The sequence below is a fragment of the Drosophila simulans genome, chromosome 3L (genome assembly GCF_016746395.2).
Source record: "Drosophila simulans strain w501 chromosome 3L, Prin_Dsim_3.1, whole genome shotgun sequence".
Taxonomy (NCBI): Eukaryota; Metazoa; Arthropoda; class Insecta; order Diptera; family Drosophilidae; genus Drosophila; species Drosophila simulans.
This window is the reverse complement of record NC_052522.2, coordinates 19,763,168-19,774,829: the sequence shown is the minus strand read 5'-3', so window position 1 is coordinate 19,774,829 and position 11,662 is coordinate 19,763,168. Positions and strand designations below refer to the sequence as shown.

At 42.2% G+C, this 11,662-nt stretch overlaps 1 protein-coding gene across 1 annotated transcript in view; it reads left to right on the top strand.

Moving 5' to 3' along the window:
• Positions 1-884: 884 nt before the first annotated feature.
• LOC6738784 (prolactin-releasing peptide receptor) overlaps positions 885-11,662 on the top strand; it is a 30,634-nt gene continuing 19,856 nt past the window's right edge. Inside the window, exon 1 of the mRNA XM_016169211.2 lies at positions 885-1,380. The gene's annotated coding sequence lies outside the window, so the exon portion shown is untranslated. The remainder of the gene's footprint in view (positions 1,381-11,662) is intronic.

Sequence of the window (11,662 nt, the reverse complement as noted above, 5' to 3'; positions counted from 1 at the left end):
ATATATTTTAAATACAAGTAAAAACTTTACATATTTATCAGTTTTATAAATCAGTATTTTGCTTTAAAAGTTCTAAAGTTTTTACAACTTTAAGGGACAATTAGATATACCATTGCAGTGACGAAGGGACTGGGTGTAAAATGGCGAAAAGCGACGGAATGAGGTGACGAAAGTAGGTAGTAAATACATATATGAGGAAGTTTAGAAGGTAAGCACATGCGGATGGCGATAATTGGATGAGATACATTTATGGTCCATCTGCTTGTGTGCAAAATAAATGAAATATAATACTTGATTAGCTAATTGTTTGGTCCCCATTAAAACAAACAAAAAAAACATTTTTTCCATATTTGTAAAAGCAACTTATGGTTTTAAGTTCTTTATTTAAATATGTTATTAATAAAGCCCTGTGCAGACCTAGAGTATTTAATTAGAATTTAATATTAGCGAGCCCGTAAGTTACTTGCAAGTTCAGCAGACAGCAAATTAAAGTGTTAGCCAAAGCCAGTTATCGATCTTTATGGTTTAAGAAACAAATTCCGACTTATAAACTTTTACATGACATCAGTGGTTCTTTCAGCGATGGATTTATGAAGTTCCTCTTACCGAATTCCGCGGTTTACGGCTCATTTCAGGGCGTAAACTGCCATCCACTCAGCTTTGCTCGGCTTGCAGATAATTGACATGAATCACTCGGCACTTGTGCCACGGAAAGTCACTCAATTTTGGCTCGCCCACTCAAAGCCCTTGCAATTGAGTGAGTGAAACGCGGCGTATACGTAATAAACCGACGATGCTGCATATAACGTATACGCAGCGAGCGAAACGACTCGAGTTGCTCGGCTCTCCACGAGCTCTTATCAGCTAGTAACCTGTTGGTCGGCCGTTTAGCCGCACGAAGTTGGACCGTTTTCAGTTGCCTGTGATTCTTCGTTGACGGCGGACGCGAAAATCGGCAGAAAAATCCGGAAGAAAAGCCCAAGCAAGATTTTCAAAGGCAAAGGAAACATATTTTCATTGTGCGGCAAAGAACTGATAGCGAAAGTGGGAGCGAGGCAGTGAAAGGGAGACCAAACAAGTGCCGAAACGTGCTCGAGTGCCTCCATCCTTGCGGTTTTTGGTTTTGTGTGTTCGGAGCCGTTCCTCCCCCCTCCCTGTATTTATATACATTTCGTATACGCGGTGTTGACACGTCGGCGGTCGACAGCTTTCGGTTTTTATTTATACCCCCTGTTTAGTACTTTTTCCCGTGGCCAGCAGGGCCAAAACTTTTCGCCTTTCCAACAATAATATTTAACGGCCAGAGTGCGAGTTAAAGATTAACTTACTGGAAGTCAGTTTGAAATTAAATCATTAAATTAAAACATTCGGGAGTGTGGGGTGAGTATGGGCGGAACGCCAAAATGTATTCGTGAATAAGTTTGACATTTTTTTTTGGCCAGACCGATGTATATACATACATCGCCGAGTATATTCATTACGATCCGAACAAATTGAATTCAAGTCAACTTTCTCCTGCGGCCTTTTCTTTGGCTCCCACAAAGAAAAGTTTTTCCGCTGCCAAAAAAGACTGTAGGAGGCCGAGGTCCCGAAAAAAACATTCAACTTTTATATTGTTTTGCGACAAAACAAATAAGTTAGCAGCAGCAAAATGGAGAAAAGCACAAGAAGGCTAAATGGAAAGCGAGAGCGAAATGAGATAACATTAGGAAAACCCAATTGCATTTAAAAGGAAATCGAAAGTGGAGGGGGGGAGCCACGTAGTCCGTTTACATTTTATGGCCAAGTCAAATGGCTCAGTCGTGACTGTTCCTTAATTAAAAATGCAAATTTCCCTTTAATTTTAATGGGTCCTCGAGTGTAGGGCGAACCGATAAACAAAAGACAGTCCGAACAACTTTCGATTGATTCTAATTGATCCCCTCTGACATGGATGCCAGTCATTCATTCAGCCAGCCAGCCATCCATCAATTGTTGATTCGATAAACAAATGCATTGATTGCTTTGCCCAACTAGGGCGCATGCTAATGACCATGTTGTTCAGGTGGGAATTGGTCAAGTTAGCCGCGTTGTATACGTAACGTTAATCATTATTATTGTCTGGGGACGCAGATGTCATAAGTGATAATCGTGTGATTTAGAATGATTGATGCTTTGATTCACTTATAAGCGGAACACTGGTTTCACATGCAAACTCGTTTTCAACTCGGCCAAGTTAGTCGCCTCAATCGGAACATCTTCAGGTGCACACTGCGTATACGTGATACGCGTGTTCATGTCAAGGATTCCGCAAGCCCAAAGCAATATGCAATTCAAGCAGCAGTTGGTGGACTCCTACGATAGCTCAAAGGTGGAGGACCATGGATCTGAGTAGGAGGAAAACGCATTTCAATTTGCATATCAGACCGCGCCAAAGCTGCCTGATGGCCACTAAAACTGCTCTTTAAGGCAATTTCAGGTCGCCGAAAATTCGCAATTGAGGCGAAAATTGCTGAGATGGTGCCTTGGATATCCTCACCCGATTATCCTTCTCTGCTCAAGCTCCATTCTCGCCCATTTGCATTTAAATCAACTATGGAATAGTAACAAATTGAGCAGCTGGAGCCCAAAAATTGCAAGCAAAAGTTGCAAATATTTGTTTCATCCACTTGTAAGCCAATGAGTTGAGCGCCTAATTGAAGTCAGTTTTATATTATAATGTCGAATATTTTCCCAATTTTATGCAAGTTAAGCTGAAACCAAATATTTTTACAAAATAGAAGTTCTGCTCAAATGTATTTTTAGAGAAATATTTGTTGAATTCCTTTTTTTTTCCTCCCTGTAATGGCAATGTGCACATTCCGATGAAAACATTTACATATTTGCAGAGAAAACTCGAAGCAAAACATTGGCATTTGGTTGGAAAAAGTATGTTTTTCTTATGACTACTTTCGGAAAATATATTATTTTGAAGCCTTAATGGAAGCGAAAGATTTATTCCAAGCTGGTTAAACGATTCTCAATAAATAATTACTGATATGCTGAAACTACTGAATTGAAAAAGTATAGATAGGATACTTTTAAGTCGAGCCTCTGACCGAAAGCCATATTTCCTTTGCAAGCACTTGGTTTGTATGCTTTTTCATACCGCTTGCCATTTTATTGGCCACAAAGTTTTGCATAAATAATGCATAAGGCTAACGGCGTGTATGTAAATACGCATTATATGTTCGTGTGTTTATGAGGCAAAGGGCTTGATAAGAAATGCGTAGAGGGGGAGCGTCGGCCAGCTGCTTGAATTTATTCGATTTCTCACAGTCGCAAGTCACAGGTGACATTTTTACGGCCAATCTGAGCTATGGAGGCCCCAGTTCTCAGTTCCCGCACAACCAGAGCAAGTCCGGGCAGCGAAGGAGCCATAAAACGATTGCCATTCCCAAGGCCAGCACTGCCAAGTTGGCTATGGAATTGCCTTTGACTTGGTCTTTGGTCTAGCTCCCTTTGCCGCCCTGTAATCTGGTTTTTCGAGTGGGTGGTCGCTGTCCCTAGTTGCCTCCCCCATTGACAGCCAGCCAGTCAGTCAGTCAGCCAGTCGTTTGTGGCTAGGATTTTCAAATTTCTCCAGAGACCAAACCAACCAACCCGATTCGGCTCGACTCGGAGCTCCCTTTCAATTTACCTCTGGTGATGTCGATGTCTGGTTATGATTTCGGTCCGTGCAGTTGCTCACTTAACTTTTGTCAATAATTCAGGGTCCTCTGGGAGCCACGCGGGGAAGCGAGCTGGTTGCGGGGCAGCCTAATGCAGGCCAAAAAATTAATTGCTTTTCAATTAAGCGACGGACCAAATAGGGATGCGCAGAAAGAAATCACTTCGTTGGAGCTTCATGGATGTGGAAACCGCAATTGGGGCCCAAACCCGTCGGCCAACAACGTAATTAATTCCCTATTCGCACTGGAGTCCTTTGGGCTGTTCGATTTCAGGAGGGGAAGAGTACCGAAGCCTGATTTTATAATGCCCAGATAAGTGCTAGTATCAAACAGCTCAAATAACTTATTAAAACATAAGTAAATTTCCAAATGCATACTATTTTGAACTCCGCGAAAACTTTCAAAGACATGAAAAGATCCCCAAAAGGTGGCCCTCAAAATGCGCTTGGTCTTTCCAAAGTTAATAGAGTGTAAAGTTTCTTTTTGTCTAAATAATTCATGAAAAAGGCCTCATTTAAATATAAATGTACAAAGCAAATTCCTTTTCAAAGTTCCAAAAAGAACTTTTCGCTTTGTCATCTCGCCGAAACATAACCTATTTAGAATATTCTATTTGACGCCGAAAGTTTTTTCTGCGGCGCCTCATGGAAGTGTATTTATCGATTCATTATAATATGGCTAGGAGCTGGCCAGGGTCTTAACCAGAGCCATCGCCATCGTCATCCCCATGGCCATCATCGTTTTGTGGGCAGCGCGAACCATCCCCACTCCGCATCTGGTTTTTTCCCCAATGCAACCCCATATCGTGGGCCACACCGCGGTTCAAATATCATTAAAATGCAAAAATTGACGTTCCACGTGGAGGAGGCGACTCGAAGGATGGGAGGGTTGTCCTGGTGGTGCTGGCGCTGGCCGAAACCCAGATAATAAGTGGGCGGTTCTGGTGTCTGGGCTCCTCCGTTCCGGCTTAGTCGAGATGCCGGCCATGAAGTGAACATTTAATTAATTTCGTTTGTTGTCTTGGTACGTTGATTAAAACGCCATTTACAACAGTTTGCCTGCATTTAAGTCAGCGCTAAGTGAGTTGCTTATTAATTTGCATAGACCGGGCCAAGTGCTTCTTTTGCCTTTCGCCCCGCCTCATACATATATTTTTCTAAATGAACATATTGTAGACATAAATCTGCATAATGATAAATGGAAATTGAGAACAGCCAGAGCCAGGGGATAATCCCGATGAAGGTCAGCAGCTGGGGTGTATCGTGGCAACCCGGGATAACTTAATCGCTCAAAGCAGCTGCCACAGAAAAGGTCAAGTTCTCAATTTGCAAGAGTCTCTTTTTGGATATTTGAGGTCTGGAGATTAGGTTCTCGAACTTTTGAAGGGCTTCTATCGCAAAATTCATTTGCTAACATTCATTACTAAGTACGCTATATTTTCTGTTAAATTTCGATTAAATGAAATATATGTCAAATTGTTTATGCACATACCATGAAGTAAAGAATCTTTTGCCTTATTAACAATTCCGCAGCCATAAAACTCTCGAGCTTCTTGTTCTCCCAAGTCGCCATAAAAAATTAAGGCCTCCACGCTTTGGTAATATACAATGTAGATGATATTCTCCTGCCTTTGTTCTCATCTCAAACGATGGCTTGTTTCGCCTGACTTTAAGGACTTTCCTCGAGAGAAGATATCACCGCATTCCAAGACAATTTTCCGGTTGCCAAACTCGGTCATGTCAGAGCATTTACCCGGGCTTCAACTGACCGAAGCGACACCAACTGTTTCGGGTCTCGGGAGCGTTGAATGCCCAATGGTCGTGGATCCCTCATAATGAGTGACGATGGGCAAGGACACTTTCCAGTGCACTGCCTTCTGATAGGGACATTCTAATAAGGACAATGGCGAAAGGGATTGCCCGTCTCGGTGGGCGGGGCAGGACAACAACCCGTGGAGCGGCACTTATCCGGCTGAGATTGCTCTCCTCGAGCTGAATTTATGAAGCCATTGTCTCCTGCTCAACCGCAACTGTTTTGCAGCGAAGCTGCAGTAAATGGTCAATTAATTATGGTCACTGCCCCTTGAACCAGCCGCCCTCACATGATGGCACATGCTGCATCTGGAATGGGTAAATCCTCTGGAGATATTATAGCTGTGAGATATTGAATGCAATATCTCAAAGGTATTGTTATCGTCTGAGTTATTTAATAGAATAAAAACAATTATAAAAAGGATTGCTTTTAAGACACAAGCCACAACATATGACGTAAAGATCACTTTTAACAAAAACCAATTTGTAGCATGTTCCATTGACCCCTTTTGAGAGATTTCAAAGACTTCAAGGACTGGATCTTTTTAAATTGAACTTCGGTTCCAGCCCTAAAGTGCAGCGAAGTATGCAATAGGAACCAGACACCACAGCTCAAGGACGAGGAAGTGAGGTAGCTCCATGTGTAGTAGCAATAAAATTCATTGATTTTTATACGGTTCGAATATTGGTTGGGCTTGCCATGAGCCATGAGCCATCCATATGCCGTATGTGTGCGAGCCGCCGATGTCGCCGCGTGTTATGCAAGGACATCGGAGTCCGCAGAGGGTGGAGCACAGGACACGGCCGGGACCAAGGTTGTGCAAACAAATGGCGTCAAAAGACAAGGGAAATTGGTTTTGGTTTCGGTTTTGTTATTGTTGCTGCGGCTGGCTGGAAAAAGGTTAAGCGCCTAAACAAGTGAGCAATGCCAAACGAGGAATAGGCACAAAATGAGCCATACAAACAACGATAAAGGAATTGGGCCAAAAAAGGGTTACAGTGCCCCGTGGAGGGGGTGAAACTTTGAAATCAACTGATTATCCTTGAAGTGGCATATGAAAGTTCATCAGGGAACTTTGCACACAAACGGGCCTCGAGATTCGCAGGAAATACTCTACCTTTCAATTGAAAGGGCAGCCCAATAGAAAATTTGTATGCAGAGTGCCATTGAATGAAAATTAATTTCGCCAAGAAATTAAATTATAATAATTTTCCGCACTTTAATTAAGTAAACAGGATACATGCAGCTGGGTCACAAGTAGATATATATGCTAAATATGAATGCATCCTTTCAGCAATTGAATAATTTAACATACAAAGGATTTTTGTGTATGAAGAATATATGAGATATTCAAAGCATAAGGGCCAAACAGAAAGCCCACTTCATGGGCGCAAAGATAATCGGAAAATACGAATGACCTTAAGGACTCGAACTACGAGTTGTAAGTGAAATTATTGTCCTTGCATATGCCAAATGAAAATTGTGAGTAAACAAGCCGAAGAAAGCAGTGGCTGACAGCACGGCCAGACAAACAGACAGACGGACGGGGGAAGAGGACGAGTGTCCTTGTTAGCCACACCTCCTGTCATTGGTCCTAGTCCTGCAAACTAAGACTGCGGTCGGCACGCCCCCGGCCAAAACGCCCCCACATGTCGACCACTCGAAAGTTCGTCGCTGCTGTGTCCTTGGCATTTGCATTTTTATTTCAGACTCGGCTTGCGTTTCGGTTATTACTACTGGGAATGGGTTGGGTTTCGGGGTTGGGGGTTGGGAAATCTGCCCGGGGAGTGGGTGTTGGCCAGCTCATGACAACTGCGAGTGCATACGATTCTCAGAAGTTTCAGCTGTTTCAGCAGCAGGCACTCGGCTGCCAAAAAGCTTACGTAAAATTATTAAGCATTCAGCCAACACTCTCCGACTGGGAAATGGCCGGAAAATGTCCTGCCGGGCTTAACTGGTCCAGTTATACTTATCTTAAGGTTGCAGGCCAACAGGAAAACTGCTTCGTTAGTTTTCTGGAGCCCGTGTTTCTGGGCTCTAACAAGTGCCGACAAACGGAAGGAGTACGGCTTTCGACAGGACATGCCCTAGTTACACATAAACCTGATTTGTTACGCCATCAAAGAAAATATAGCTACTTTGTATTAGACTTTCGCAGTAAGCTCACTTAAGAAACATATCCTTGATTATTATATTGTACTGTGTTTTAGTCAATTAAATTGATTTGAAAATATTATGTAAATATAATATGTAAAAAAATGTAATATGTAAAATGTAATATGTAAAATGTGTATATAATTCACCAATTATTAGCACGTTAATCGCAATGGCTTACCAAATTGGGACTAAAGTTTAAAAAATACATTTTCCGAGCCTCTCACGAGTGCTTGAAGTTTCTTCTACAATTTTAAAAATTGCTAAGCCAATAATCCTGGCACTCGAATAGCTTGGATTGCTGGCCATCACAAGGAATGGCCTATTACGAGTATTGTTGTTTTCATTGTTGATTCCGACGGATCATAATTGGCCCGACCATTTTGTTTTTGTGTGTGGGTTTGGTTGTGGAGGCGAGCTCGTGGCAATTGTAATTGCTCGCCATATTCAAATTGTATTTTTTCGAGGGACTTTAAAACTCGTTGAGGAAACCACTTACCACACACACACACAGTGGGGACCTTTGGCCTCTGGAACTGATGGCTCTTTGGCCGCACGCCTCGTTGAACGTTGGCCAAAAGTGCCCGTGTAATTTGTTTGAAATTCGTTTCGGTTTTTCAGCTTTTTCCACTTTTTTTCCGCCATTCCTGTTTCCTACTTTAAGTGGCTCGTGTTAGCAAACATTTCAATTTTCGAATAGACTGTCAGGTCTGTTATGTTCTGCAAAAAAGTGGGGGAGAACAAGCCCAAGTGGAGGAAATCCATAGAAACGGGGGCCCATCGGTAGGCTGACTTGTTTACATTTTAGCTTGACTGGCCATGGTGTTTGCCATGGGATCAGGGCATTCGGGGATCAGGGAATCCGGGGGGAGTTGGCCAAAAGGCCGCTCTTGGCCGTAAATTCATGCTAAAACAATCTTATTAATGGCCATTCCTGCCCCCAATCTTTCTAATAATGTTTAACTGCGATTTTTATATGCGATTTGTGCTTTCTTTTTTTGGTTTGATTTTTTGTTGCTTTTGATAAAATATTACCGCCTGAATTTCCTGTTGCCGTCGTGCTGGTTGTTGTTGCCTGCCAATTTTAGCCATTTAGTTTGATTTCAGCGTTATCGTTATGCGAATGCCGCTGACGCTTATCGTCGGGTTTGTCCACATGGACCTTAATGGGCTTAGCCCGCTGGCATAGGGATGGGCATCGGAGTTGGTAGAGTCGGGGGATTTGGGGCACTTTTTCGAGGGGTGCACCTCTTGGAGCCATAGCACTCGCTATTTTGGATGTGGCCATAGTCAGGTCATTAGAGGAGCATACATGTGGTCACAGGTATGCAGTTTAGTGTAGTGGCTCCACTAACTTAATTTTCTAAATATTCCACAAGGGTCTCTATTTAGTAGTAATCTACTATAATATTCATTATATCTATACCTATACCTATATTTAAAGCTAGGCAAAGAGTATTTAAATCTCACTATCTCACTTGAAATTTCCCTACTTTTTGCCCACTTATGACTATTACTTCGATGCAGATATATATGGACTTTGATATATGCGATTCGGAGCGGTGTGTGCATATACTCGATATTTATGTGTCCATCGTAAATGTGGCAAATACCCGCATTGAGTGAGTCAGTTACTGGAAGATTGCCCTCGATTCGTGTGCATCGAGAGCCAAATGGAAATAACTCTCTAATTAGTTGCCGGGCATATAAATCATGTAAATAAATTAGCCCGCCGCAGGTCTCAATCGAATGGGTATATATGTATTTATATGTACATTCATATGCGTATGAATAATTCCCGAAGCCGACATTTCAAAAGTAGCTAAGTGCAAAGTGGCTGCTTACGAGTGAGGCAACCAATTAAAGTGCCAGTGCTATGGCATCGTAGAAAAAAAGCGCAAAAAGCAGAAAAATTCAGGCAAAATTTTAATTAAATTCCGCGTCATCAATCGATCCATGACACTGACGCAGACATTGAACACATGCTCCCAACGGCCTGAGTCTGTCCATCTGTCTGTGGGACCTCCAATTTCTTGAGTAATTTCCTAGGCGGCGCACAAACTTTATTCTTTTCGCAGCTCTTTGAAGCGAAACTAACGTCAAAGTTGTCCGCAAACTTTGTAATTGATTATCACGGAAATAGCCATGTTAATTAGTGCAAAAAGCTCGGCATTGATCACTGGCCACTCCGGCCAATCGTTAGTGGAGCTGGTGGGAAATCCCGTGGCCTGCTAATGGCATAGTTTCCATCTGCTTTTCCGGTGCGGCAGGTGCTGCAGGTTCAGCCGAAAGTTTCCGCGAAAATATGCTCAAGAATTAGCTAATGGCGACACGCAAACGAGCTTAATCAACTTTATTCCGGAAAATAAATATATATTATATATAGGTGGTTGGTAAAAGATTCAGATGCTCAGTATTCTATGATTTAACTCAACTTAATTTAAATCCTATTGTTAATGCATTGTTATTCGATTATTTTCTGATAGATAGCGCTTGCTTTGCAATTAAACAAATGGTGTTTGATCTTTTTCCGATTGATATCTGGTCTATATCGCACTTATATTGTTATTGTTCAAGCTTTTGTCAGGTGGCTGTTTTTAGACAAGTCTATGAAAAGGATGTATTTATATTAAATAAGCCAGTGTGTTGAATAACCTGAGAAACAACAACCAAGTATGTGGTAGTTTATATATATTTCCGAGAAAACTGTCTTCCTTAAGTGTAGTCGCCCACAAGATATTTAATTTGCTTTTCATTTAATTCCACCCGGACCGAAATGGGAAATCAAAAGGACTTTGGACGCATAAAAGAACCCCGAGGATGTCCTGTCCCTCATTTTTTTAGCACTGTGTTTTGGCTATCCTGCGCACCCATAAACATCCTGACAGTCCATTGAGATACTTTAACTGCATCTTTAAGCTCGAAGCGATGGCAAATTCATTAATGGCTCTGCCCTCTGGAGGTCGCATGCACCTTTTCGCCATAAAACTCCCCAAGCGCCTATAAGTAGGCCATATACTAGCACTTAAGGAGGAGTCGAACAGTTTGATGCGGATACGGATGTTGCTGTTCCTGATATTGCGGAGGCAAAAAAAAAGACCCATTGAAGTGAGCGCTTGTGGCCTTGTTTCATTATGTCACGGGCTCAAAGATAAATCGTTGCCGCAGAAGACGCTCGGCTCAGTACACAGAAAAGAATTTAGCTAAACAACGAAAATTTGTAAACCACAAACATGCAGTTTAATATTTAAATTTTTTATTCAGCAAGAATGCTGATAATGGTTCTCAAACATAAATATTACTTATTAGTAAGTTTACTCCATTAAACATATATATATTAGTTACACATTTATTTTCGACACCGACTATATTTTCGCGCAGTGTAGCTCATAAAAGCGCACAAAAATGGTGACAAATGCATCAAAATTAAAATTACGAAGTGCCGCAGATCACGGAAAGGACCGCCAAGATGACACACTCAACCTGCCTTGTTAGTAATGATAATGGCAGCAGTGCGGCGCGTGAGTCCTGCGGAAGGACAATGGGGGCGGGAGAAAAGGGGCAGGTCGCAGAATCCAGGATGAAGGCGATGATGATGCCGACGACACTCGGGACTTGCCAATGCCGGCTGCTGGTAATGATTGCGATGGAGTTTATGGGCCACGCCAGGAAATCCCTGGATAAATGCGTTCATAAAAAGAAGGGCAAAACAAAAAATTGTTAACTGGCAATTTTTCTTGTTTCCCACGCTCTGTTGTTATCCCCAGGACACAATATCCGGCAGTCGAGGCTCCCTCAACCTGCTCCTGTTTTCTATTAATTTATCAAAATGATTATACTGCCGCCGTTGCTGCGGCGGCTCTAAATTCCTTGGACATTCCTCTTGTTAACCGGATTGCAAAACATCCGGACTCTGCGGAACTTTCCGTAATATCTGGAGTAATTTTTTAGCAATTTCTTCTGTGCACCTTGTCTTTGATGGTTTCTTTTTTGTTAATGGATACAAA